The sequence below is a fragment of the Bombina bombina genome, chromosome 10 (assembly GCF_027579735.1).
Source record: "Bombina bombina isolate aBomBom1 chromosome 10, aBomBom1.pri, whole genome shotgun sequence".
NCBI classification, from domain to species: Eukaryota; Metazoa; Chordata; class Amphibia; order Anura; family Bombinatoridae; genus Bombina; species Bombina bombina.
This window is the reverse complement of record NC_069508.1, coordinates 123,404,477-123,431,487: the sequence shown is the minus strand read 5'-3', so window position 1 is coordinate 123,431,487 and position 27,011 is coordinate 123,404,477.

The window sequence follows — 27,011 nt, the reverse complement described above, 5'->3', positions numbered from 1 at the left end:
CTTAACATCAGGTTCATTGTTCAAAAAGTCTCTATTACCAACACATAAGGTGGCTATTCGTGAGGCATCCAAATCTGAGTAAGCAAACATCTTAGTCCCCTCCATCGTACTAATCCCAAGAGGGTGTGCACATCACGGACCAAAATACTATATGAGATATGATGTGACCGCACCACCCTTTTTAGAAAATATGCTCAGGCACGGGATAAAGTCCGGTCCCAGACTATATAATAATAATAAAAATCAAGAATCCCAGCCAATGAGTCTTAGAATAAAGAAGTTTTTATTCTTCAACAAAGGATATGATCAGTGTGATCTTTCACACTATGCAATTATAACAAACATAGGGGAAACATCTGATGTAAGTTCATTCAGATCCACACATACCCCATCCACCAAACACATCCGTGTCCAACAATCAGCACAAATTATAAAAAGAAAACATCAGGAAATAAAAATAGTACCCAAATTGAAAACTTCACTATCACTCCCAGGGCGTCCCCAGGGAGTGTGAATAGACACCACCAAATAAGGACTCTATTAAAGTTAGAACCATTGAGAGTGTCCGCTAGATCCGTAACTCTATAATATTATATAAACCAAGAATGTCTCGTTATATTGCGGATACTCCTAAAACAAGAATGTCTCGTTATGTTGCAGATATTCCAACTGTAACAGTGTGTGATCACTTGAAAACATAAGCAAATATCTTGTTGCCAATATATGAAAACAGTCACAGGAAACACAACATGTTACAGCATTTGTAAGCCATAATGGTTAATTCTTGTAGAGACCTCAATATCAAATCTTGTAGCTGTGTCAATGTTACGGTTCAAATGCCCCTTCAACCTGCCCTGCTTCTGGCCATATAACATGTAGTGGGGAGCTATGAACGTAATTTCGGCCCAAACACACACTCTCTTGAAACTTCACTCACGGTATCCTATACTACACCATATGTGTGATTCCTTACTGAAGAGAGGATACAGTATATCCCACAGTTAGCTTCTACACAAGCTGCGAGTATCTCATACCCTCATGGCAGCTTGTAGCCTTTGGCTTATTCGAAACAGAGAAAATGCATGAATAGCAGTGTTACCTCCTTCAGCGTGTGTATACTTTTCCAGGTGATACTGTGAGACTCGGTTCTCGCCGTGTATCTTCGGTGTGGTTATTAGGACCCTCCAATATAGAATTCTAGTCTCACCTCACAATTTCTGTGGCTCAGACAGCAGGATAAACAGGTCTCAGTGGTGGCGTCTGACCGTTCCGACGCGCGTTTCGGGACTCCGCCCCTTTCTCAAGGAATTTACAGGTAATGGTGGGGAGGTGCAACTTAAACAGAATCGTATGTATCCCTATTGGCTAATCGCATACACACCTCCACTCTGACATCACACTATACACACACGTTTTTGTTATCATTGCTTAGTTTGAAAATGAATGTATCTAAGACTCACGAATGGCTGCTAATTATGACCGAATGAACATTACCGCACTCTAAAAACCTACAATTCAGTGCCAATGCACGATATATTTCAAGACAAAACCCATATATCTCACCGAATATGTAATCAAACGAAACAAACACAAAACAAATACTTAAATTTTTTTATAACCGTTCACAACAATTCTCAATATCAGCTCTACGATATCTATCATGAGTCGCAACTTAATGAATAAACTCCCTGTCACTGGTATTCTACACACAGAATACCAGTGTGAGCTGAATTATATCTACTGTCATATGTGGCGGCTCAGTAACGGGGATCCCAATACCGGATACCCTTCCTTCAAACAGATTCAAAAATAGACTTATGTAAAATTTAAGCCGGAGTTGAACTGAAATATATCCCCCACACAGGAAGACGTATCACACGGGTCTCAAAAGAATTCTTTCTTACCTTATTTAATGTTAATTCACGAAATCATGTTTTATTTGACAAATGAGTCACACAGAAGTAATTCATCCATATACAGTCAATAATATTTTTAAGATAGATAGTGGATTTCCGGCTACTTCTATATATAGGGAACTGCAAGTCATGTATAATGTTTGATTGCCACAAGACCATATCAGACCTATCCAATGTCTCGTCATCAAGAACGAACGTATTAATTGTTTGATCTATAGATCCAAAAGTGGCAGTGTTTGAATCCACTTCTTCTTCTCCTACATTATTCATATCTTAAAGAAGAACACATTCTATTAATACCTACAGGGATGCGAGTAAAGCAACTCACCAATTAGAGAATGAGAGCATTATGGCTCAAATGAAATTTCCCCAGGAGATGTCTCTATTCAAGCCTTTGGGGACCATGGTGTCTAATTGTCTAATCCACTGTGCTTCTTTGCGAAATAATATTTTTTGTCTGTCCCCTCCTCTACGTAAAGGGGGGACTCCATCAATGACTTGAAACCATAACTGACTCTTGTTGTGTGCCAATCGAGTAAAATGATGGGCCACAGGTGCATCTTCGTCATCCTTACCTATGGCTGCTTTGTGTTGACGTATCCTATCACGGACAGTCTGGGTGGTCTCTCCTACATATGCCAGGCCACATGGGCACTTAATGACATATATGACATATTTAGAATTGCAGGAGAACCTTCCATTAATTGGAATCCTTTTACCCGAAAGTGGATGGGTAATGTGATCCCCTTGTAACATGCAATGACAAAGAGCACAATTTATACAGGAGAAGGAGCCTGCAAGGTTCTCCTGCAATTCTAAATATGTCATATATGTCATTAGCTTTTAGCGGCTGTATCCATTTTGAATTGTATAACTCAAAAAATATGCTTCCCTTTTCAACTGAAACTGAAATCAAATTGTTATGAAATAAAATTGGAAAGATTGGCATAATTCTCTAAGGCCTAGATTTGGAGTTTGGTGTTAGCCATGAAAACCAGCGTTAGAGGCTCCTAACGCTGGTTTTAGGCTACCGCCGGTATTTGGAGTCATTTAAAAAAGGGTCTAACGCTCACTTTCCAGCCGCGACTTTTCCATACCGCAGATCCCCTTACGTCAATTGCGTATCCTATCTTTTCAATGTGATCTTTCTAACTCCGGTATTTAGCGTTGTGTCTGAAGTGAGCGTTAGAAATCTAACGACAAAACTCCAGCCGCAGAAAAAAGTCAGTAGTTAAGAGCTTTCTGGGCTAACGCCGGTTCATAAAGCTCTTAACTACTGTACTTTAAAGTACACTAACACCCATAAACTACCTATGTACCCCTAAACCGAGGTCCCCCAATATCGCTGCCACTCGATTAAATTTTTTTAACCCCAAATCTGCCGACCGCCACCTACGTTATCCTTATGTACCCCTAATCTGCTGCCCCTAACACCGCCAACCCCTATATTATATTTATTAAACCCTAATCTGCCCCCCACAACGTCGCCGCCAACTACCTACAATAATTAATCCCTAATCTGCCGACCGCAAAGCGCCGCCACCTACATTATAGCTATGTACCCCTAATCTGCTGCCCCTAACACCGCCGACCCCTATATTATATTTATTAACCCCTAATCTGCCCCCCACAACGTCGCCTCCACCTGCCTACACTTATTAACCCCTAATCTGCCGACCGGACCGCACCGCTACTATAATAAAGTTATTAACCCCTAATCCGCAGCCGGACCGCACCGCTACTATAATAAAGTTATTAACCCCTAATCCGCATCACTAACCCTATAATAAATAGTATTAACCCCTAATCTGCCCTCCCTAACATCGCCGACACCTAACTTCAAACATTAACCCCTAATCTGCCGACCAGAGCTCACCGCTATTCTAATAAATGTATTAACCCCTAAAGCTAAATCTAACCCTAACACTAACACCCCCCTAAATTAAATATAATTTTAATCTAACGAAATTAATTAAATCTTATTAAATAAATTATTCCTATTTAAATCTAAATACTTACCTGTAAAATAAATCCTAATATAGCTACAATATAAATTATAATTACATTGTAGCTATTTTAGGATTAATATTTATTTTACAGGCAACTTTGTAATTATTTTAACCATGTACAATAGCTATTAAATAGTTAAGAACTATTTAATAGTTACCTAGTTAAAATAATTACAAAATTACCTGTAAAATAAATCCTAACCTAAGTTACAATTAAACCTAACACTATACTATCATTAAATTAATTAAATAAAATACCTACAATTACCTACAATTAAACCAAATTAAATTAAATCAAAGCTCTTTTACCTTACCAGCCCTGAACAGGGCCCTTTGCGGGGCATGCCCCAAGAAGTTCAGCTCTTTTGCCTGTAAAAAAAAACATACAATACCCCCCCCAACATTACAACCCACCACCCACATACCCCTAATCTAACCCAAACCCCCCTTAAATAAACCTAACACTAAGCCCCTGAAGATCTTCCTACCTTATCTTCACCATACCAGGTTCACCGATCCGTCCTGAAGAGCTCCTCCAATGTCCTGATCCAAGCCCAAGCGGGGGGCTGAAGAGGTCCATGATCCGGCTGAAGTCTTCATCCAAGCGGGAGCTGAAGAGGTCCATGATCCGGATGAAGTCTTCTATCAATGGCATCTTCAATCTTCTTTCTTCGGGAGCCATCATCTTCCATCCGACGCGGAACATCCTCTTCTCCCGACGCCTACTAGCCGAATGAAGGTTCCTTTAAGGGACGTCATCCAAGATGGCGTCCCTCGAATTCCGATTGGCTGATAGGATTCTATCAGCCAATCGGAATTAAGGTAGGAATATTCTGATTGGCTGATGGAATCAGCCAATCAGAATCAAGTTCAATCCGATTGGCTGATCCGATCAGCCAATCAGATTGAGCTTGCATTCTATTGGCTGATCGGAACAGCCAATAGAATGCAAGCTCAATCTTATTGGCTGATCGGATCAGCCAATCGGATTGAACTTGATTCTGATTGGCTGATTCCATCAGCCAATCAGAATTTTCCTACCTTAATTCCGATTGGCTGATAGAATCCTATCAGCCAATCGGAATTCGAGGGACGCCATCTTGGATGACGTCCCTTAAAGGAACCTTCATTCGGCTAGTAGGCGTCGGGAGAAGAGGATGTTTCGCGTCGGATGGAAGATGATGGCTCCCGAAGAAAGAAGATTGAATATGCCATTGATAGAAGACTTCATCTGGATCATGGACCTCTTCAGCTCCCGCTTGGATGAAGACTTCATCCGGATCATGGACCTCTTCAGCTCCCGCTTGGATAAAGACTTCAGCCGGATCATGGACCTCTTCAGCCCCCCGCTTGGGCTTGGATCAGGACATCGGAGGAGCTCTTCAGGACGGATCGGTGAACCTGGTATGGTGAAGATAAGGTAGGAAGATCTTCAGGGGCTTAGTGTTAGGCTTATTTAAGGGGGGTTTGGGTTAGATTAGGGGTATGTGGGTGGTGGGTTGTAATGTTGGGGGGGGTATTGTATGTTTTTTTTACAGGCAAAAGAGCTGAACTTCTTGGGGCATGCCCCGCAAAGGGCCCTGTTCAGGGCTGGTAAGGTAAAAGAGCTTTGAACTTTAGTAATTTAGAATAGGGTAGGGCATTTTGTTATTTTGGGGGTCTTTGTTATTTTATTAGGGGGCTTAGAGTAGGTGTAATTAGTTTAAAATTGTTGTAATATTTTTCTTATGTTTGTAGATATTTTTTTATTTTTTGTAACTTAGTTCTTTTTTATTTTTTGTACTTTAGTTAGTTTATTTAATTGTAGTTATTTGTAGATATTGTATTTAATTCATTTATTGATAGTGTAGTGTTAGGTTTAATTGTAGGTAATTGTAGGTATTTTATTTAATTAATTTAATGATAGTATAGTGTTAGGTTTAATTGTAACTTAGGTTAGGATTTATTTTACAGGTAATGTTGTAATTATTTTAACTAGGTAACTATTAAATAGTTCTTAACTATTTAATAGCTATTGTACCTGGTTAAAATAAATACAAAGTTACCTGTAAAATAAATATTAATCCTAAAATAGCTACAATGTAATTATAATTTATATTGTAGCTATATTAGGATTTATTTTACAGGTAAGTATTTAGCTTTAAATAGGAATAATTTATTTAATAAGAGTTAATTTATTTCGTTAGATTAAAATTATATTTAATTTAGGGGGGTGTTAGTGTTAGACTTAGCTTTAGGGGTTAATACATTTATTAGAATAGCGGTGAGTTCCGGTCGGCAGATGAATAATTGAAGTTAGGTGTCGGCGATGTTAGGGAGGGCAGATTAGGGGTTAATACTATTGATTATAGGGTTAGTGAGGCGGATTAGGGGTTAATAACTTTATTATAGTAGCGCTCAGGTCCGGTCGGCAGATTAGGGGTTAATAAGTGTAGGCAGGTGGAGGCGACGTTGTGGGGAGCAGATTAGGGGCTAATAAATATAATATAGGGGTCAGCGGTGTTAGGGGCAGCAGTTTAGGGGTACATAACTATAATGTATGTTGCAGCGGTATACGGAGCGGCAGATTAGGGGTTAATAATAATATGCAGGGGTCAGCGATAGCGGGGGATTAGAGGTTAATAAGTGTAAGGTTAGGGGTTTTTAGACTCGGGGTACATGTTAGGGTGTTAGGTGCAGACGTAGGAATTTTTTCCCCATAGCAAAAAATGGGGCTGCGTTAAGAGCTGAACGCGGCTTTTTTGCAGGTGTTAGATTTTTTTTCAGCTCAAACAGCCCCATTGTTTCCTATGGGGGAATCGTGCATGAGCACGTTTTTGAGGCTGGCCGCTTGCGTAATCAACTCTGGTATCGAGAGTTGAAGTTGCGTTAAAAATGCTCTATGTTCCTTTTTTGGAGCCTAACGCAGCCTTTATGTGGACTCTCAATACCAGAGTTATTTTTATGGTGCGGCCAGAAAAAAGCCGACGTTAGCTTTTCGGGTCGTTACCGACAAAACTCCAAATCTAGCCGTAAGTATGGTAGGGTTTCCATATTTCACTGGTCAAGGGCTATATTATGAGTTATGCGCTAACTGTTGTGCACAAGCAAAAAGCGGTTTATTGTAGCTCTTTACACGCTTCTGAAGTAGAGCATGTATTACAAGTTAAAAATAAACGCGTTTGCTTAAGTGTTATTGAATTTAACACTTGTCTGGATAGCGCGACTTTAGAGCCCTGGTTAACGGTTACGCAAATCAAAAAAGTTGTACAAAACACATCAAAAATGCATTTAAAGATACAATTACACTCACAATAACACTAATTATTATTAGCAGTTATTTGTAGAGCACCAACAGCAACAGATTCCGAAATGCTAATAAACATTTTTAACAAAAAATGCACAAAAAGTTGTAAGGGCTCAAAGATATGAGATCTTGGGTGTTAGAAAAAAAGACAGACATAGGGCTTTAACATAGAGATATTAGTTCCGATTTGTATTGCTTTACCTTACACCTAAGAATAGAAAAAAAAAAAACATGAATGTGAATCACTGTTTATCTATAAAAATATAACTCTTTTTTTGTATTATTTATTAAAGAGTATACTAACTATAAATGCAGTTAAATGAAGTAACTGTTGCATTGGCTTCAAGCCAGATCAAATCTAATGTATCAACACAACATGCTTCTCATATGCAAATGAATTGCATTTGGAATTTCTGTTGCCTTTTGTGGCTATTAGATCACAAGACTAGGCTTAATAACATGTTTTGCATTATGCATTCAACATAATAAGAAGAGGGGGTAACTAGAAGATAATGATGATCACTTATAGTGTGTTAATCTGTCTCTCCCTCTTTTGAATAGGGAATGTGGAGCAGTGATGAACTCAGCACTCACTGATTATGAAAAAGAACAAGATTGTGTTCAAGTGTAGTCTAACTATTCATGCAATAAATGGTTCTCAGGGGTCCTGTGAAAGCTTAGTTTTCACATAAAACTTTCAAACCAGGTTTGGAAATAAGTACAAGATGATCTTATGTACAAAATGTACCACCTGCTGATAGATTTTGTCATCTTGTTTAAAAAATAAAATTTCTAAAAAATAAAAATAAATGCTCCCGTATGAGGAGCTATTAGATCAAAATGTTTTTTAAAAAATGATAATTATGTACTTTGTAGCATTTTATTTATGCTCAATATTTTCTCAACAAACTAAAAAGGAAAACAATATTCACCTTCTATGATACAGTTGAGTATTATATTTATAAAAAATAAAAAAAATGTATGGTTGACTGAAGTTTAGGTGAAAAACTCTGGATGCACTCCAGGAACGCCCATGATCAGAACCATTTTCTGTTTGTAAGGTTTCTAAAGCGCCTCTCATTTTATCCAGTGAGGCTGTTTTTCTACACCTAAATATTTTTTTCTACACTTAAATATTTACATTTATCATTTATTGAATGTGATTCCAAAGCTTTTGTGCTTATAATTGTCTTCATGGTTTAGCAATAAGTTCTCATTTCATTTGCAAGATTTTGTGTATTAGGCAATGAACACAAATATATAACTTAATAGCAGGAACACTCACTCACAGAATATTCCGAAACATAGGTAAAGAGAGGCACAATAAATATAAAAAATGATCTCGCCTTTACAACTAGGTCCTTAGCAATCTTATGAGTATCTATGAATGTAGCCTACTATAAGGGTAATAACCAGTAAACTAGAAGCCTCGTCAAATTTTGGACACATTGTATAAAGGACTATCTTTGCTAATATTGCTGGTCACTCTTTAACCCTTTGAGTGCTAAGCACTTTCCCACCTGGGTGCTAAGCTGAATCTTTTTTATGTTTTTACATAAAACATTTTTTTACAGATCCCCAAGACATACCATTAGAAAGGTTGGGGGTCTGTAGCTACTTAGATGCCTGAGATACAAGCATCTAAGCAGCATGACCCCTTTCCCTATACCTTACATTGGCCATTTTAAATAAAGTTGTGCAGTGATGTCATCACGTCATTGCGCGTGATGTCACCACTCAAAACGTGAAGCCCCGGCGATGCCTGTCACTAAACAGGCCCAATCATCGGGGCAGGAGCGGGTGGAAGCCTCCAGATCTCCCTCAAAGTGGGAGAGTGCTAGCAACGTCGTTAGCACCTGAGTGAGACAATTTGTGATGGCTCAGAGCCGTCATTAGCACCTGAGTGAGACAATTTGTGACGGCTCAGAGCCGTCATTAGCACCTGAGTGAGACAATTTGCGACGGCTCAGAGACGTCGTTAGCACTCAAGAGGTTAACATCTATAAAAATGTTATCATAAAAAAAAGCAAAAAAAAACCCAACAAAAACTCGTGAAAACTATTTTTTATCACATGTATTTATGCCATATTAAATAGTCAAGTATAAGGATGAATTAACATATTTTTCTATAGATACATAACAATAAAATGGTTACTGGGTTTCTCATGAAAACACATTGTATAATACAATACAATAAACAATTTTTTAAAAATAAATTACTGTTTACTACAATCTACTTAAGCCCTCCCACCCCCTGTATCTCCCATCTCCCAATTATTTTACAAAATTTAAAATTATTTATGAAATTTTAAAATGGTGCTCAAAATAAGCACCCACTGTCCATGTTATGTTTTTTATCCTCTTAAGGACATATGACAGATATTTTCCGTCATAAAACCATTGAGCAAACTGAAAGCTGTGTCCTTAAAGGGTTAAATTCTAAAAACGTAACATAGACAGTGGATGTTACGTTTTTAAAGTATAATCTCATGAAAGCATTGAGCTTTTTAAAAAATATAATAAAAGGTTTATGCCTTACATTATTATAAACATTTTTTAGCTATGTGTTACAGGTAAGTCTTTAGCAACACCTTTTTATTAAATCATCTGCAAATCTCCCTAATGCTTCTAAAAATGTTACTATTACATTGCCTCTACATGTAATTTGAAGACTATGGGGCCGATTTACTAAAGTGCGGATGGACATGATACGATGTAGCATATCATGTCCGCCGCACATTGATAAATGCCAACAGCATACCCTGTCTGCATTTTTTCATTGCACAAGCAGTTCTGTGAACTGCTTGTGCAATGCCGCCCCCTGCAGATTTGCGTAGCAGGGGGTGTCAATCAGCCTGATCGTATATGATTGGACAGATTGAAGACCGCAGCCTCAGAGGCTGCGGACAAGTTATGGAGCAGCGGTCTTTAGACCGCTGCTTCATAATTACTGTTTCCGGTGAGCCTGAATGCTCGCACGGAAACAGGAGCATCAAGCTCCATTCAGTGCTTGATAATTCAGCCTCTATGCTTTAATTCTGTAAACCTGACATGTAATAATGTAAAATATTTTTTATCAAATTAATCTTTTTAGTGGAATGACTGAGGGTAATTTTTAGTTTTTAAATTTAGTGCAATATATTTTCTCTATGATTTTTTTTCTCTCTCTACAAATAATCTAGTAAATCTGATTCACAGATTGTCCATCACTTTACCCACGTTAAAAAATTTCAATATGATCTCTAGAACAGGGAATGGTATCTTTTGTGTGGATATTTACCTGTACTTTGATTCACTGGAAGTAGTTAGTTGTTCTGTAGGATGAAATACAGACTGAACAAATGTCTCATTGTTCAGTTAATGATAGCTTTTTCGTGAACACAACAAGGCTATTGCCACTAAATGTTGCTAAGAGGCTATGCCCTAGTTTATTAAATCTTAGTGAATGATTCATTTATGTCCCAGAACAGCAAAGAACAGAGAGTCTGAACAAAAACAAAGCTTCATTAAAAGCATTATGTAAAGAAAAACAAATCTTGTAAGAAAGTTTTTGCATTTCAAAATATTTAGAAACATATTCAACAAAACTAAACTGGTTAAATTAAAAAAAAAAACATCTTTATAACATTTATACAAAAAAAGATATTTTCAAGAGGGATAAGGAATAAGAGAAAATGTAAAGAAAGTTATTGTCAAAATGATAAATGTCTCAGACTGTTGATAAGAATCACAAATATTAATAATGGTAATGACTTCCGTCTAGAAAGTTGTTTGTTTAGAATAGCTAGCATTATTCAAACAGACTTAAACTGTTGTAAATATAAAAAAGAAATCTAACAATCAGTTAGTTTCTAAGACTTTAAACCTGGTACCAAACAGGGTTGGTGAAGTGTATTTTGTAATTATTTGCTTTCAGCATTGATGTTATGGTCACAAAGTTAAATACAATTTAGCTACTGCAGGTCTAAATTGACAATAAAAAAAAAAAACATCAAGCCATGCATGATAAAGCAAAGAACACTAAATTTGGGCAATGAATGCATTCTACCAAAATAACCTCACTTTAAGTAATGACATTGGTTCTTCAAAGTGTGATGCACACAAACAAACACATACAGAGAGCAATGTGTAGGCTTTTTATTACTTGCATAGTCATTTTGTGTCTTATTTAGTCACCATATTATTAGTTTAGAGTCATAAGCTATCATTTAAATGTTTAAATCTATTGTAACTGCATCACTGAAGTTATTAGGAATGTTTCACTATAGCTAATTTGTATAGGAAAGGAGGGTTCCATATACAATGCAACACATATATACAATGCATTCCTTTGTTAAACATTAAATGCTGCAAGCAATGATATACTCTCTAACACAGGGCTTTTTAAATGTAGTACCATACTGGCATTAGGTTTCCAATTGCAGGACCTGAAACAGTATCCCCTGAGGCATCCATGATGGAGATAAAGTCTCAGGTGTGGGGCAGCATAGCCTGGGTCATATGCTTCATCCATGATACATCACACTGCTCTTATGACAAAGAGTTTACAGATTCCTCCTTATCACTTCTCACCTACAGGGAGCCAAAGTAATTCTTGTATATAGTAGAAAACACACTCACCATGGGCTCAGGAACCGGGTAAGGGAGTCCACACGCCTGTATCTCTTAAGTATAACACAATACACGTCCTTGTTCTGTGAAGGGAAAGGTGCCATATAGCCCCCTTTTCATCTTAAGCCATCAAAAAACACTGCAGCAAAACACATCAGAATCTGAAATTCCATAAAAATGATTTTTTTAGAACGGCAACAGAGCTTGATTAAAAAGTATCCACATTTATTGAAGATTAAAATTCAGTGATCAAGTGTGCTAGCCACATGAAACGCCTATGCTTGAGTCAGTTGTACCTACCTTTGCTACATATAACCTATTTGTCTGGTTTTAATCTTCAATACATTTGGATACTTTTTTTTATCAAGAGATGTTACTGTTTTGGAATTTATGTATATGGAAGTTGATCTAGAATGCAGATTCCTCTGTATTTTGCTACAGTATTTCTTGTATATGGATTTGAAAGTCCCCACTCCTTATGGTTCCATGAAGTATCAAAAACAATAGTAAAATGGGAAAAAGTAGAAAGCGCAACCACATATCAAGGGTATTGTTTGATAAAGTAACATCAAGGTAAATAAAACTCCTGATCCAGATTGAATACACCTAATGGTTCTAAGGGAACTTACCACTGTTATTGCCAAACATCTATTTTTTAATTTTCAAGACTTGTTATTATCATACATAGTACCCAGGACTGGTGTAAAGCTGATATGGTAAATTGTTAAAAAAAAAGGGAAGCAGGGCTGATCCAGAGTACTGAGGACTCAATATCCTGACGTGTGTTAACTTAAACTGCGCTCAAACGATTGCGTTTACATTCAACTTGTAATACGAGCGCTACACTTGACATATGCAAACAACCGCAAAAAACTTGATATCGCTTATGCGTAACTGTTAGTGCACCATTTGTAATCTGTCCCTTTTTTGCATTCTGTCTCAATCTGAATGCACGTCTAATTTGCAGTGTTGGAGATGCCACTGGCAATCAATATGCATGTGCAACTGTTGAAGAAATGTCGCACCTCAGCACTAATTATTCACAATCAATTAATAAAGAAATAAAATAAATAACTAAAAACAAAAGTGTTTTTACTATGCAGATATAAATATAAATTATTATAAACTGTGTGTCCCCAAAGACCGCAATGTAAATATAAATGTATATTTATTTATTTTAAAATGCTGCCCATCACTGCGCTACTTACCCCATTCAATGCGTGAGGTTCTGAGGTTCAGAGTGCAATACTTCCTAGCAATGAGAAAGCAAGCTTGCATTCGTATTGGGAATTATTTGTAATACCAGCGCATATTATTGTGTGCTGGTATTACAAAGTGGAGCGCTAATATCGCTTGCACCCAAACGATATTTAGCGATCCACTTGTAATCTAGTCCTAAAGCTTTATGTTAAGGTAAGACTTAAAGGGACAGTTTACACTAAAACTGTTATTGTTTAAAAAGATAGATAATGCCTAGTGATGTCGCAAACATAAAATTTTCCGTTCGCGAATGGCGAACGCAAACTCCTGCAAATGTTTGCGAACGGGCGAACCGGGCGAACCGCCATAGACTTCAATAGGCAGGCGAATTTTAAAACCCACAGGGACTCTTTCTGGCCACAATAGTGATGGAAAAGTTGTTTCAAGGGGACTAACACCTGGACTGTGGCATGCCGGAGGGGGATCCATGGCAAAACTCCCATGGAAAATTACATAGTTGATGCAGAGTCTGGTTTTAATCCATAAAGGGCATAAATCACCTAACATTCCTAAATTGTTTGGAATAACATGCTTTAAAACATCAGGTATGATGTTGTATCGATCAGGTAGTGTAAGGGTTACGCCCGCTTCACAGTGACAGACCAAACTCCCCGTTTAATGCACCGCAAACAGTCCATTTGCACAACCGCAAACTCCCCATTTGCACAAGGTTGGATACCAAGCTAGCCATGTCCCGTTCCTTGTTCTCACTGATGTCATTGAAGGTCTCTTCCTCCACCCAGCCACGTACAACACCAAGGGTCCCCGAAAGTGACAATAAGCCCCCTGGGACACCTGCTGTGTTTGGTCTTCCACCTCCTCAAAGCCACCTTCCTCCTTCCTCCTCTTCCTCCTCTGACTCGGTCTTCCAACTCCTCTGCAGAGCCACGCATTCCATGCTTGGCAGCTGTCAGCAGCTTTACCCAATGCGCAGTGTAGGTGATATACCTGCCCTGACCATGCTTTGCAGACCAGGTATCAGTGGTCAGATGGACCCTTGCCCCAACACTGTGTGCCAGACATGCCATTACTTCCTTTTGCACAATCGAGTACAGGTTGGGGATTGCCTTTTGTGCAAAGAAATTTTGGCCGGGTACCTTCCACTGCGGTGTCCCAATAGCTACAAATTTTTGGAACGCCTCAGACTCCACCAGCTTGTATGGTAAAAGCTGGCGGGCTAAGAGTTCAGACAAGCCAGCTGTCAGATGCCGGGCAAGGGGGTGACTTTGTGACATTGGCTTCTTACGCTCAAACATGTCCTTGACAGACACCTGACTGTGGGCAGATGAGCAGGAACTGCTCAAGGCGAGAGACGGAGTGGTGGATGGTTGAGAGGGGGCAAGGAGGACAGCAGTGGTTGACGTATCTGAAGATGCTGGACCAGGAGGAGGATGGCGGCTTTGAGTTTGTTGTGCTTGGCTTCTACTCATGTGTTGAGTCCATATGGCGTTTATGATGTGTTGATCATGTGCCTTCGCAAAGCAGTTGTAACCTAGGTGGGTGTTGACTTCCCACCTACTCTTTCTTTTGGCACAGGTTGGAAATGGCAAATCGCTGTTGTCAGAGGCAGACACACACAAAAAATGCCACACTGGCTGAGCTCTGCAATGATGGCATTCTGGTGGTGGAAACATGCATGCGTTGGATTGGCGTTGCTGTTTGGGCTGACCCCGGGTTGCCGCTGCATGTTGCCTGACTGGTGCCACTAGCCTCCTTGTGCGGGACGACTTCCACCTGCTTCCACTCGTCTCACTCCTCCTCTTGTCTCCCCATCTGAACTTTCCCCCTGTTCTTCTTCTCTTCTAGCGGGCACCCACGTGACGATTCCACTTGACGCATAGTCATGACATCACCGCTTCACTTGTATCTGACAACTCAGCAAAGGAAGCAGCAGCGGGTACAACATCATCATCATCACACCGTACGTCCATGTGTGTAATGCTACCTGACTGAGACATATCCCTGTTATCTACATCCTCTGGCAAAATAATGTGTTTGCACATCACTCATTTCTTCCAAACTGATGTGTAAATAACTCCTCTGGACAGATCAAGTGAAGCAGCTGTGGTGCTAGTGTTGGTGGTGGCGGCAGACGGGCGAGTGGTAACTTGAGAGGTGCCCGAAGCTAAGCTGGAGGAGGATGCGGTCAAGGGTTCCAAGTGGAAGCTGTAGAAGATTGGGTGTCTGTGGTTAGCCAGTCAACTATGTCCTCAGAACTTTTCGAGGTTCAGGGTACGTGGCCTCTGAACACTGGGGCAATTATTCTAGGGCCAAAGGAATCACAGCACCACGACCACTACAGCCCTCTGCGGGTTTGCCTGCCTCTGCCTGTCATTTTTTTTCCATTAGTGGTACTATGCGTGCAAGCTACTGTGACAACAGATATGAGTGGCCCTGTTGCACTGGCAGAAGTTGCAGAGTAGACGCTCGAAAGGCCTGACACTCAAGCTTGCAGACAACATAACTGCTATTCACACTATTTACAAGTCAAAATTGTATTTTTTTTTTAATGTACAATCACTAGTATACACCAGATTATGAGTTGCACTGGTGTTGTCCTGTGACACTGTGCCCTGGCAGGCCCTGAAACGCACACCGTGTGATGGAAACTGACTGCTTATTATTTCACAGTCAAATTTGCTAAGGTTTTTTTTTTTTTAGGGTTTTTTTTTAATGTACAACTACTTGTTACACAGATATGAGTTGCTCTGGGTGTGACACTGTTGCCCCCTGGCAGGCACTGAAAAGCACACGTGTGAAGGAAACTGATTGCTATTATTTCACAGTCAATTTCACAAAAAATGATATAACACCCTTAATTGACCTGAGGACCCGTACGCCATACGTCCTCAGAAAAAAAATACAGTTTAACGTCTGGGAGGACTTATGGCGTACGTCCCTCGGTTTGGAAAGCAGCTGAAGCGATCATGATCGATTCAGCTGATTTCCGGTTATTGCGCCAGGGGCGCCGCGCGCGTGGTGCAAGGGGAGAGGCGGGCGGGCGCGTGCACGAGGAGGGAGCGGGTGGGAACCGCTACACTACAGAAAAAAAATCGTTTTTATATGTGGGAGAAAGGGGTGCAAAATATTTAGTACTTGGAAATCTAAGTGATCTGGGAACGGGTGGGGGATTGGTCTTGGGGGGAGGAAGCTACACTACAGAAAAATGAAATAAAAATAAAAAAAACCCATTTTATTTACAAACTGGGTACTGGCAGACAGCTGCCAGTACCCAATCTGGCCCCCAAATAAGGCAGAGGGGGGAGGCTTAGGAAGCTGTTTTGGGGGGGGATCAGGGAGGTTGGGGGATAGGTGGGGATCCTACACAACAGCATATGTAAATATGCTAAAATATATATATATAAAAAAAAGATACCTTTTATTTTAGTACTGCAGACTTTCTGCCATTACTTAAGATGGCGGGGACAAGTGTGGGGTGGGGGAGGGAAGAGAGCTCTTTGGGAGGGATCAGGGGGTCTGATGTGTCAGGTGGGAAGCTGATCTCTACACTAAAGCTAAAATTAACCCTGCAAGCTACCTACAAGCTACCTAATTAACCCCTTCACTGCTGGGCATAATTCATGTGTTTGTGCGCAGTTGCATTTAGTGGCCTTCTCTAACTACCAAAAAGCAACGCCAAAGCCATATATGTCTGCTATTTCTGAACAAAGGGGATCCCAGAGAAGCATTTACAACCATTTGTGCCATAATTGCACAAGCTGTTTGTAAATAATTTCAGTGAGAAACCTAAAGTTTGTGAAAAAGTTGACCATTTTTTTTTTATTTGATCGCATTTGGCGGTGAAATGGTGGCATGAAATATACCAAAATGGGCCTAGATCAATACTTGTGGTTGTCTACTACACTACACTAAAGCTAAAATTAACCCTACAAGCTCACTACAAGCTCCCTAATTAACCCCTGCACTGCTGAGAGTAATACACGTGTGGTGCGCAGCGGCATTTAGCGGCCTTCTAATTACCAAAAAGCAATGCCAAAGCCATATATGTCTGCTATTTCTGAAAAAAGGGGATCCCAGAGAAGCATTTACAACCATTTGTGCCATAATTGCACAAAATGTTTGTAAATGATTTCAGTGAGAAACCTAAAATTTGGAAAAAATGTAACGTTTTTTTTTAGGTTGATCGCATTTGGCTGTGAAATTAGGGCATTAAATATACCAAGATGGGCCTAGATCAATACTTTGGGTTATCTACTACACTACACTAAAGCTAAAATTACCCCAAAAAGCTCCCTACATGCTCCTTAATTAACCCCTTCACTGCTGGACATAATACACGTGTGGTGCGCAGTGGCATTTAGCGGCCTTCTAATTATCAAAAAGCAAGGTCAAAGCCATAAATGTCTGCTATTTCTGAACAAAGGGGATCCCAGAGAAAAATGTACAACCATTTATGCCATAATTGCACAAGCTATTTGTAAATAATTTCAGTGAGAAACCTAAAGTTTGTGAAAAAATATTGTGAAAAAAGTGAACAATTTTTTTTTATTTGATCGCATTTGGTGGTGAAATGGTGGCATGAAATATACCAAAATGGGCCTAGATCAATACTTTGGGATGTCTTCTAAAAAAAAAATATATACATGTCAATGGCTATTCAGGGATTCCTGACAGATATCAGTGTTCCAATGTAACTAGCGCTAATTTTGAAAAAAAATGGTCTGGAAATAGCAAAGTGCTACTTGTATTTATGGCCCTATAACTTGCAAAAAAAGCAAAGAAGATGTAAACATTGGGTATTTCTAAACTCAGGACAAAATTTAGAAACTATTTAGCATGGGTGTTTTTTGGTGGTTGTAGATGAGTAACAGATTTTGTGGGTCAAAGTTAGTAAAAGTGTGTTTTTTTCCATTTTTTCCTCATATTTTATAAAAAACATTTATAGTAAATTATAGGATATGATAAAAATAATGGTATCTTTAGAAAGTCCATTTAATGGCGAGAAAAACGGTATATAATATGTGTGGGTACAGTAAACGAGTAAGAGGAAAATTACAGCTAAACACAAACACAGCAGAAATGTAAAAATAGACCTGGTCCGAAACGGACAGAAAATGGAAAAGTGCTGTGGTCATTAAGGGGTTAATGTACACTACTGTTACACCAGATATGAGTTGCACTGGTGTGACACTGTGCCCTGGCAGGCCCTGAAACGCACACGTGTGAAGGAAACTGATTGCTATTATTTAACAGTAAAATTTCTAGGTTTTTTTTAACCCCTTAATGACCGAGGACATACGACATACGTCCTCAGAAAAAAATACAGTTAATGCCTGATAACGTATAGCGTACGTCCTCGGTTTGGAAAGCAGCTGGAAGCGATCATGATATCGAGGCATCCTGCAATAACAAATTTTACCCCTCCGGTGCAGAGAGAGCCACTCTGTGGCCCTCTCTGCACCGGGCATCGATGGCCACATTCGTTGGTGGGTGGGAGCTGAAGTGGGAGGCTGGTGGGCGGCCATCAATGTGGTCCTTGTCAGAGAGGGGGCGGGATCGGGGGCGGGAATCGCCGGGGGCGCGCGCGTGCACGGGAGGAGGCGTGGCAGCGGTGCACGGGGAGGGGAGCGGGGTGGGGAACCGCTACACTACAGAAAAAAATCATTTTTATAAGTGGGAGAAAGGGGTGCAAATATTTAGTACTTGGAAATCTAAGTGATCTGGGAGCGGGTGGGGGATTGGTCTGGGGGGGAGGAAGCTACACTACAGAAAAATGAAATAAAAATAAAAAAAAAACATTTTATTTGCAAACTGGGTATTGGCAGACAGCTGTCAGTACCCATTATGGCCCCCCAATAAGGCAGAGGGGGAGGGTTAGGAAGCTGTTTGGGGGGGATCAGGTAGGTTGGGGGCTAAGGGGGGGATCCCTACACAACAGCATATGTAAATATGCTAAAAAATAAATATATATATATATAATATATATATATATATATATAAAGATACCTTTTATTTTATTACTGGCAGACTTTCTGCCAGTACTTAAGATGGAGGGGACAATTGTGGGGTGGGGGAGGGAAGAGAGCTCTTTGGGAGGGATCAGGGGGTCTGATGTGTCAGGTGGGAAGCTGATTTCTACACTAAAGCTAAAATTAACCCTGCAAGCTCCCTACAAGCTACCTAATTAACCCCTTCACTGCTGGGCATAATTCATGTGTTGTGCGCAGTTGCATTTAGTGGCCTTCTAACTACCAAAAAGCAACGCCAAAGCCATATATGTCTCCTATTTCTGAACAAAGGGGATCCCAGAGAAGGATTTACAACCATTTGTGCCATAATTGCACAAGCTGTTTGTAAATAATTTCAGTGAGAAACCTAAAGTTTGTGAAAAAGTTGACTATTTTTTTTTATTTGATCGCATTTGGCGGTGAAATGGTGGCATGAAATATACAAAAATGGGCCCTAGATCAATACTTGGGGTTGTCTACTACACTACACTAAAGCTAAAATTAACCCTACAAGCTCCCTACAAGCTCCCTAATTAACCCCTGCACTGCTGAGCATAATACACGTGTGGTGCGCAGCGGCATTTAGCAGCCTTCTAATTACCAAAAGGCAATGCCAAAGCCATATATGTCTGCTATTTATGAAAAAGGGGATCCCAGAGAAGCATTTACAACCATTTGTGCCATAAGTGCACAAAATGTTTGTAAATGATTACAGTGAGAAACCTAAATTTTGGAAAAATGTAACTTTTTTTTTATTTGATCACATTTGGCTGTGAAATGGTGGCATGAAATATACCAAGATGGGCCTAGATCAATACTTTGGGTTGTCTACTACACTACACTAAAGCTAAAATTACCCCAAAAAGCTCCCTAAATGCTCCCTAATTAACCCCTTCACTGCTGGACATAATACACGTGTGGTGATAATACACGTGTGGTACGCAGTGGCATTTAGCGGCCTTCTATTTATCAAAAAGCAAGGTCAAAGCCATATATGTCTGCTATTTCTGAACAAAGGGGATCCCAGAGAAAAATGTACAACCATTTATGCCATAATTGCACAAGCTATTTGTAAATAATTTCAGTGAGAAACCTAAAGTTTGTGAAAAAATTTGTGAAAAAGTGAACAATTTTTTTATTTAATCGCATTTGGTTTTGAAATGGTGGCATAAAATATTCCAAAATGGGCCTAGATCAATACTTTGGGATGTCTTCTAAAAAAAATATATTCATGTCAATGGCTATTCAGGGATTCCTGACAGATATCAGTGTTCCAATGTAACTAGCGCTAATTTTGAAAAAAAGTGGTTTGGAAATAGCAAAGTGCTACTTGTATTTATGGCCCTATAACTTGCAAAAAAAGCAAAGAAGATGTAAACATTGGGTATTTCTAAACTCAGGACAAAATTTAGAAACTATTTAGCATGGGTGTTTTTTGGTGGTTGTAGATGAGTAACAGATTTTGGGGGTCAAAGTTAGAAAAAGTGTGTTTTTTTTTCCATTTTTTCCTCATATTTTATAAAAAACATTTATAGTAAATTATAAGATATGATGAAAATAATGGTATCTTTAGAAAGTCCATTTAATGGCGAGAAAAAACGGTATATAATATGTGTGTGTACAGTAAACGAGTAAAAGGAAAATTACAGCTAAACACAAACACAGCAGAAATGTAAAAATAGCCCTGGTCCCAAACGGACAGAAAATGGAAAAGTGCTGTGGTCATTAAGGGGTTAATGTACACTACTGTTACACCAGATATGAGTTGCACTGGTGTGACACTGTGCCCTGGCAGGCCCTGAAACGCACACGTGTGAAGGAAACTGATTGCTATTATTTAACAGTAAAATTTCTAGTTTTTTTTAACCCCTTAATGACCGAGGACTTACGACATACGTCCTCAGAAAAAAATACAGTTAATGCCTGATAACGTATAGCGTACGTCCTCGGTTTGGAAAGCAGCTGGAAGCGATCATGATATCGAGGCATCCTGCAATAACAAATTTTACCCCTCCGGTGCAGAGAGAGCCACTCTGTGGCCCTCTCTGCACCGGGCATCGATGGCCACATTCGTTTGGTGGGTGGGAGCTGAAGTGGAGGGCTGGTGGGGGGCGGCCATCAATGTGGTCCTTGTCAGAGAGGGGGCGGGATCGGGGGCGGGATCGCCGGGGGCGCGCGCAGTGCACGGGAGGAGGCGGGCGCGTGCACGGGGGAGGGAGCGGGTGGGAAACCGCTACACTACAGAAAAAAAATCGTTTTTATAAGTGGGAGAAAGGGGTGCAAAATATTTAGTACTTGGAAATCTAAGTGAGCTGGGAGCGGGTGGGGGATTGGTCTTTGGGGGGAGGAAGCTACACTACAGAAAAATGAAATAAAAATAAAAAAAAAAACATTTTATTTGCAAACTGGGTATTGGCAGACAGCTGTCAGTACCCAATATGGCCCCCAATAAGGCAGAGGGGGAGGGTTAGGAAAGCTGTTTTGGGGGGGGGATCAGGTAGTTGGGGGGCTAAGGGGGGATCCTACACAACAGCATATGTAAATATGCTAAAAAATAAATATATATATATATATATATATATATATATAAAAGATACCTTTTATTTTTATTACTGGCAGACTTTCTGCCAGTACTTAAGATGGAGGGGACAATTGTGGGGTGGGGGAGGGAAGAGAGCTCTTTGGGAGGGATCAGGGGGTCTGATGTGTCAGGTGGGAAGCTGATTTCTACACTAAAGCTAAAATTAACCCTGCAAGCTCCCTACAAGCTACCTAATTAACCCCTTCACTGCTGGGCATAATTCATGTGTTGTGCGCAGTTGCATTTAGTGGCCTTCTAACTACCAAAAAGCAACGCCAAAGCCATATATGTCTCCTATTTCTGAACAAAGGGGATCCCAGAGAAGGATTTACAACCATTTGTGCCATAATTGCACAAGCTGTTTGTAAATAATTTCAGTGAGAAACCTAAAGTTTTTTGAAAAAGTTGACTATTTTTTTTTATTTGATCGCATTTGGCGGTGAAATGGTGGCATGAAATATACCAAAATGGGCCTAGATCAATACTTGGGGTTGTCTACTACACTACACTAAAGCTAAAATTAACCCTACAAGCTCCCTACAAGCTCCCTAATTAACCCCTGCACTGCTGAGGCATAATACACCGTGTGGTGCGCAGCGGCATTTAGCAGCCTTCTAATTACCAAAAGGCAATGCCAAAGCCATATATGTCTGCTATTTATGAAAAAAGGGGATCCCAGAGAAGCATTTACAACCATTTGTGCCATAATTGCACAAAATGTTTGTAAATGATTTCATTGAGAAACCTAAATTTTGGAAAAATTTAACTTTTTTTTATTTGATCACATTTGGCTGTGAAATGGTGGCATGAAATATACCAAGATGGGCCTAGATCAATACTTTGGGTTGTCTACTACACTACACTAAAGCTAAAATTACCCCAAAAAGCTCCCTAAATGCTCCCTAATTAACCCCTTCACTGCTGGACATAATACACATGTGGTGATAATACACGTGTGGTACGCAGTGGCATTTAGCGGCCTTCTAATTATCAAAAAGCAAGGTCAAAGCCATATATGTCTGCTATTTCTGAACAAAGGGGATCCCAGAGAAAAATGTACAACCATTTATGCCATAATTGCACAAGCTATTTGTAAATAATTTCAGTGAGAAACCTAAAGTTTGTGAAAAAATTTGTGAAAAAGTGAACAATTTTTTTTTATTTAATCGCATTTGGTGGTGAAATGGTGGCATAAAATATTCCAAAATGGGCCTAGATCAATACTTTGGGATGTCTTCTAAAAAAAAATATATACATGTCAATGGCTATTCAGGGATTCCTGACAGATATCAGTGTTCCAATGTAACTAGCGCTAATTTTGAAAAAAAAAAATGGTTTGGAAATAGCAAAGTGCTACTTGTATTTATGGCCCTATAACTTGCAAAAAAAGCAAAGAACATGTAAACATTGGGTATTTCTAAACTCAGGACAAAATTTAGAAACTATTTAGCATGGGTGTTTTTTGGTGGTTGTAGATGAGTAACAGATTTTGGGGGTCAAAGTTAGAAAAAGTGTGTTTTTTTTCCATTTTTTCCTCATATTTTATAAAAAAAATTATAGTAAATTATAGGATATGATGAAAATAATGGTATCTTTAGAAAGTCCATTTAATGGCGAGAAAAACGGTATATAATATGTGTAGGGTACAGTAAACGAGTAAGAAGAAAATTACAGCTAAACACAAACACAGCAGAAATGTAAAAATAGCCCTGGTCCCAAACGGACAGAAATTGGAAAAGTGCTGTGGTCATTAAGGGGTTAATGTACACTACTGCTACACCAGATATGAGTTGCACTGGTGTGACACTGTGCCCTGGCAGGCCCTGAAATGCACACGTGTGAAGGAAACTGACTGCTATTATTTCACAGTCAAAAAAGTGTTGTTTTTTTTAAATGTACACTACTGTTACACCAGATATGAATGGTGGCACTGGGCAAGTGGGCACAGTATACAATGTGAGCCTGACACACACGCTGGCAGGCAGGCAACTGCAATTAGATTACACAGGAAAAAAAAAAGCAGACTGATGTTCTAGCCCTAAAAAGGGCTTTTTGGGGTGCTGTCCTTACAGCAGAGATCAGATGAGTCCTTCAGGACTGTCTTGGACACTGAATACACTAGCCTAGCTATCAATTTCCCTATTAAATCAGCAGCAGCTACACTGTCCCTCCTCTCACTAAGAATGCAGCTTCCAAATGAATCTAAAATGGATGCTGTCCAGGAGGTGGGAGAGTCTGGGAGGGAGGGTCTGCTGCTGATTGGCTGGAATGTGTCCTGCTGACTGTGAGGTACAGGGTCAAAGTTTACTCAATGATGACGAATAGGGGGGCGGACCGAACATCGCACATATGTTCGCCCGCCGCAGCGAACGCGAACATGCTATGTTCGCCGGGAACTTTTCGCCGGCAAACTATTCGCGACATCACTAATAATGCCTTTACTACCCATTCCCAAGATATGCACAACCAACACAGTTATATTAATATACTTTATAACATTTAAACCTCTAAATTTCTGCCTGTTTCAAAGTCTCTATAGACAGTCTCTTAATCACATGCTTTTGTATTTGCTTTTCACAACAGGATACTGTTAGTTCATGTGGGCCATGTAGATAACATTGTGTTCACGCCCGAAGAGTTATTTAAGAGTTAGCACAACACAGTACTAATGGCAATTCAATAGATTTTAAATAGTCACAGTCATGTGATCAGGGGGCTGTCAGAAGATGCTTAGCTACAAGGTAATCACAGAAGTAAAAAGTATATTTAATATAACTGCGTTGGTTATGCAAAACTGGGGAATGGGTAATAAAGGGATTATCTATCTTTTAAAACAATAACCATTACATTGTAGACTGTCCCTTTATTAGGTTTTAATCAATGAAACCTTAACTAAGTGGTTATGTATTTTTTAGGACTCTGCAAAAGTTAAGGTTTCCAACCCTTTAATATTAGTTCATATGTATCTAAGTAAATATACACACACATTTTTATAATGCCATGTTTGTTTCTAGCACCAATATAACGGATGTCCTATAATTTGTACTGCAGTGCGATAATTGTCTTAATCTGTTTTGACAATCATTGCAAACCAGGCTTAGGATTGTTTGATTTGACTTCTTTTTTGCATCATGTAGGGCAGATCTTTTTGAAATATTTAACATTACAAAGTCTTTTTAAATCACTCAGTGTTCAACCCATAATACCCTTAGGTATGTTGCTGCTCTTTGAAACTCAACAAAACTAAAGGGATAATGATATTTAGCAAGGTTAACTTAAAAATGTGAACATTTAATGGCTAAAAATTCATATTTAATTATGATACATTATTTATTCCTTTACAATTAATAAGATATATGCAGATCAATACTTGCCCAGTAAAAGTTATCAAAGAACATTTTTTTTAAGATGTTAATAAAATTGAAAATGTGAGGAAATATTCAGCCACAATTTTACATGAGGGAATGAAAATAAGGATTAATTTATCACTGTACCTTTAAGGCCAATATGGGCTGAAATCTATGAAGTGTACATTTAGGTGGTCTTCAGACTGATATACTTAAAGGGACACTGAACCTAAATTTTTTCATTTGTGCAACTTTCTAATTTACTCCTATTATCAACTCGTTCTCTTGCTGTATTTATTTTAAAAAGAATGAATCTAAGCTATTTTTTGGTTCAGACCATGGACAGCACTTGTTTATTGGTGGGTGAATTTATCCACCAATCAGCAAGAACAACCCAGGTTGTTCACCAAAATGGGTCGGCATCTAAACTTACATTTTTGCTTTTCAAATAAAGATACCAAGAGAAGTAAGAAAATGTGATAATAGGAGTAAATTAGAAATTTGCTTAAAATTGCATGCTCTATCTGAATCATGAAAGAAAAAATTTGAGTTCAGTGTCCCTTTAAAGTGAATGTCAACTTTCATGATAAAGTGCTGTTTTTTAAAAAAAAAAAATATTAAAAACAGGGGCACTTTCATTCATGAAAGTTTACATTGCACCGGATTTTACGAATACTTACCTTCTCCTGAAACACTGGATCCCACGCCTGCAGCTCTTCTGTACTTCGTCAGCAATGAAGAAAAACCGTCTCTCTCCAATCAGAGCTTCCCCCCCAGGAGCGTTCATCTGGTGAGGCAACGCCGTGATTGGAGGAAGCCGGTTTCATCATTGCTGTGTTAGTACAGCAGGAAGAAGCAGGCGGGGCGATCGGCGATCCAGTGTTTCAGGAGAAGAAGGTAAGTAAAATCCGGTGCAATGTAAACGTTCATGAATGAAAGTGCCCCTGTTTTTAATCGTTTTTTTAAAAAACAGGCACTTTATCATGAAAGTTGACATTCACTTTAAAGGGATATGAAACCCAATGTTTTTTTCTTTCATAATTCAGATAGATACTGCAATTTTAAGCAACTTTCTAATTTACTCCTGTTATCAATTTGGTATCTTTTTATGATTTGAAAAAGCAGGAATGTAAGCTTCGGAGTAAGCAGATTTTTGGTTCAGAACCCTGGGTACATTTAGCCACTAATCAGCAAGCACTACCCAGGTACTGAAAAAAAAAATGGGGGGCTCCTAAGCTTTTTACATTCCTGCTTTTAAAATAAAGATACCAAGAGAATGGAAAAAAAATTATAATAGGAGTAAATTAGAAAGTTGCTTAAAATTGCCTGCTCTAATTTCATACCTCTTTAAAGGTACAGTAAGCCTATGATACAACAAATAAATTTTCCATACACATACTTGGTAAGCTATTCAAAGCACATCCCATATATGAACTATTTTATTTGTTTATTTAAAAATCCATATTGGATTTTTTAATGCTACATCCTTGTTCATCTGAAAAGTGCTCACACTTTTCCCTGCCATGTCATGTTCGCAGTGCTTTGTGCATGTGTTGGGTTCTCTGCACACTTAGTGATCTCCATGGTGCTGACAGTACTCTTCTAATAGGACACACCACCTGCTGGTACAAAAAATAAAAAATATCCGAGGCAGATGGGAAGTAACGGAGCTATCTAAAATTAAAAAAATATAAGATTCATTGTAACATTTAAAAAGCAGAAGTGCTATTTGCTTTGAATAGCTTATCATGGGTAAGTGTGTGGAAGGGGGGATTTTCTATTTAAACTATGGGTAAAGTCCCTTTAAAGGGCCATAATAACCAAATGTTTAAACACTTGAAAGTGATGCAGCATAGCTGTAAAAAGCTGACTAGAAAATATCACCTGAACATGTAAAAAAGAAAGATATTTTACCTCAAAAGTTCCTCAGTAGCCACATCCCATTGTAAATGATTTCTAAGCAGCATATTAGTATGTCTGTCCCGGGACAGCTGAAAGGATAAGCCTCGTGCACTCTCATGTTATTTCCCTA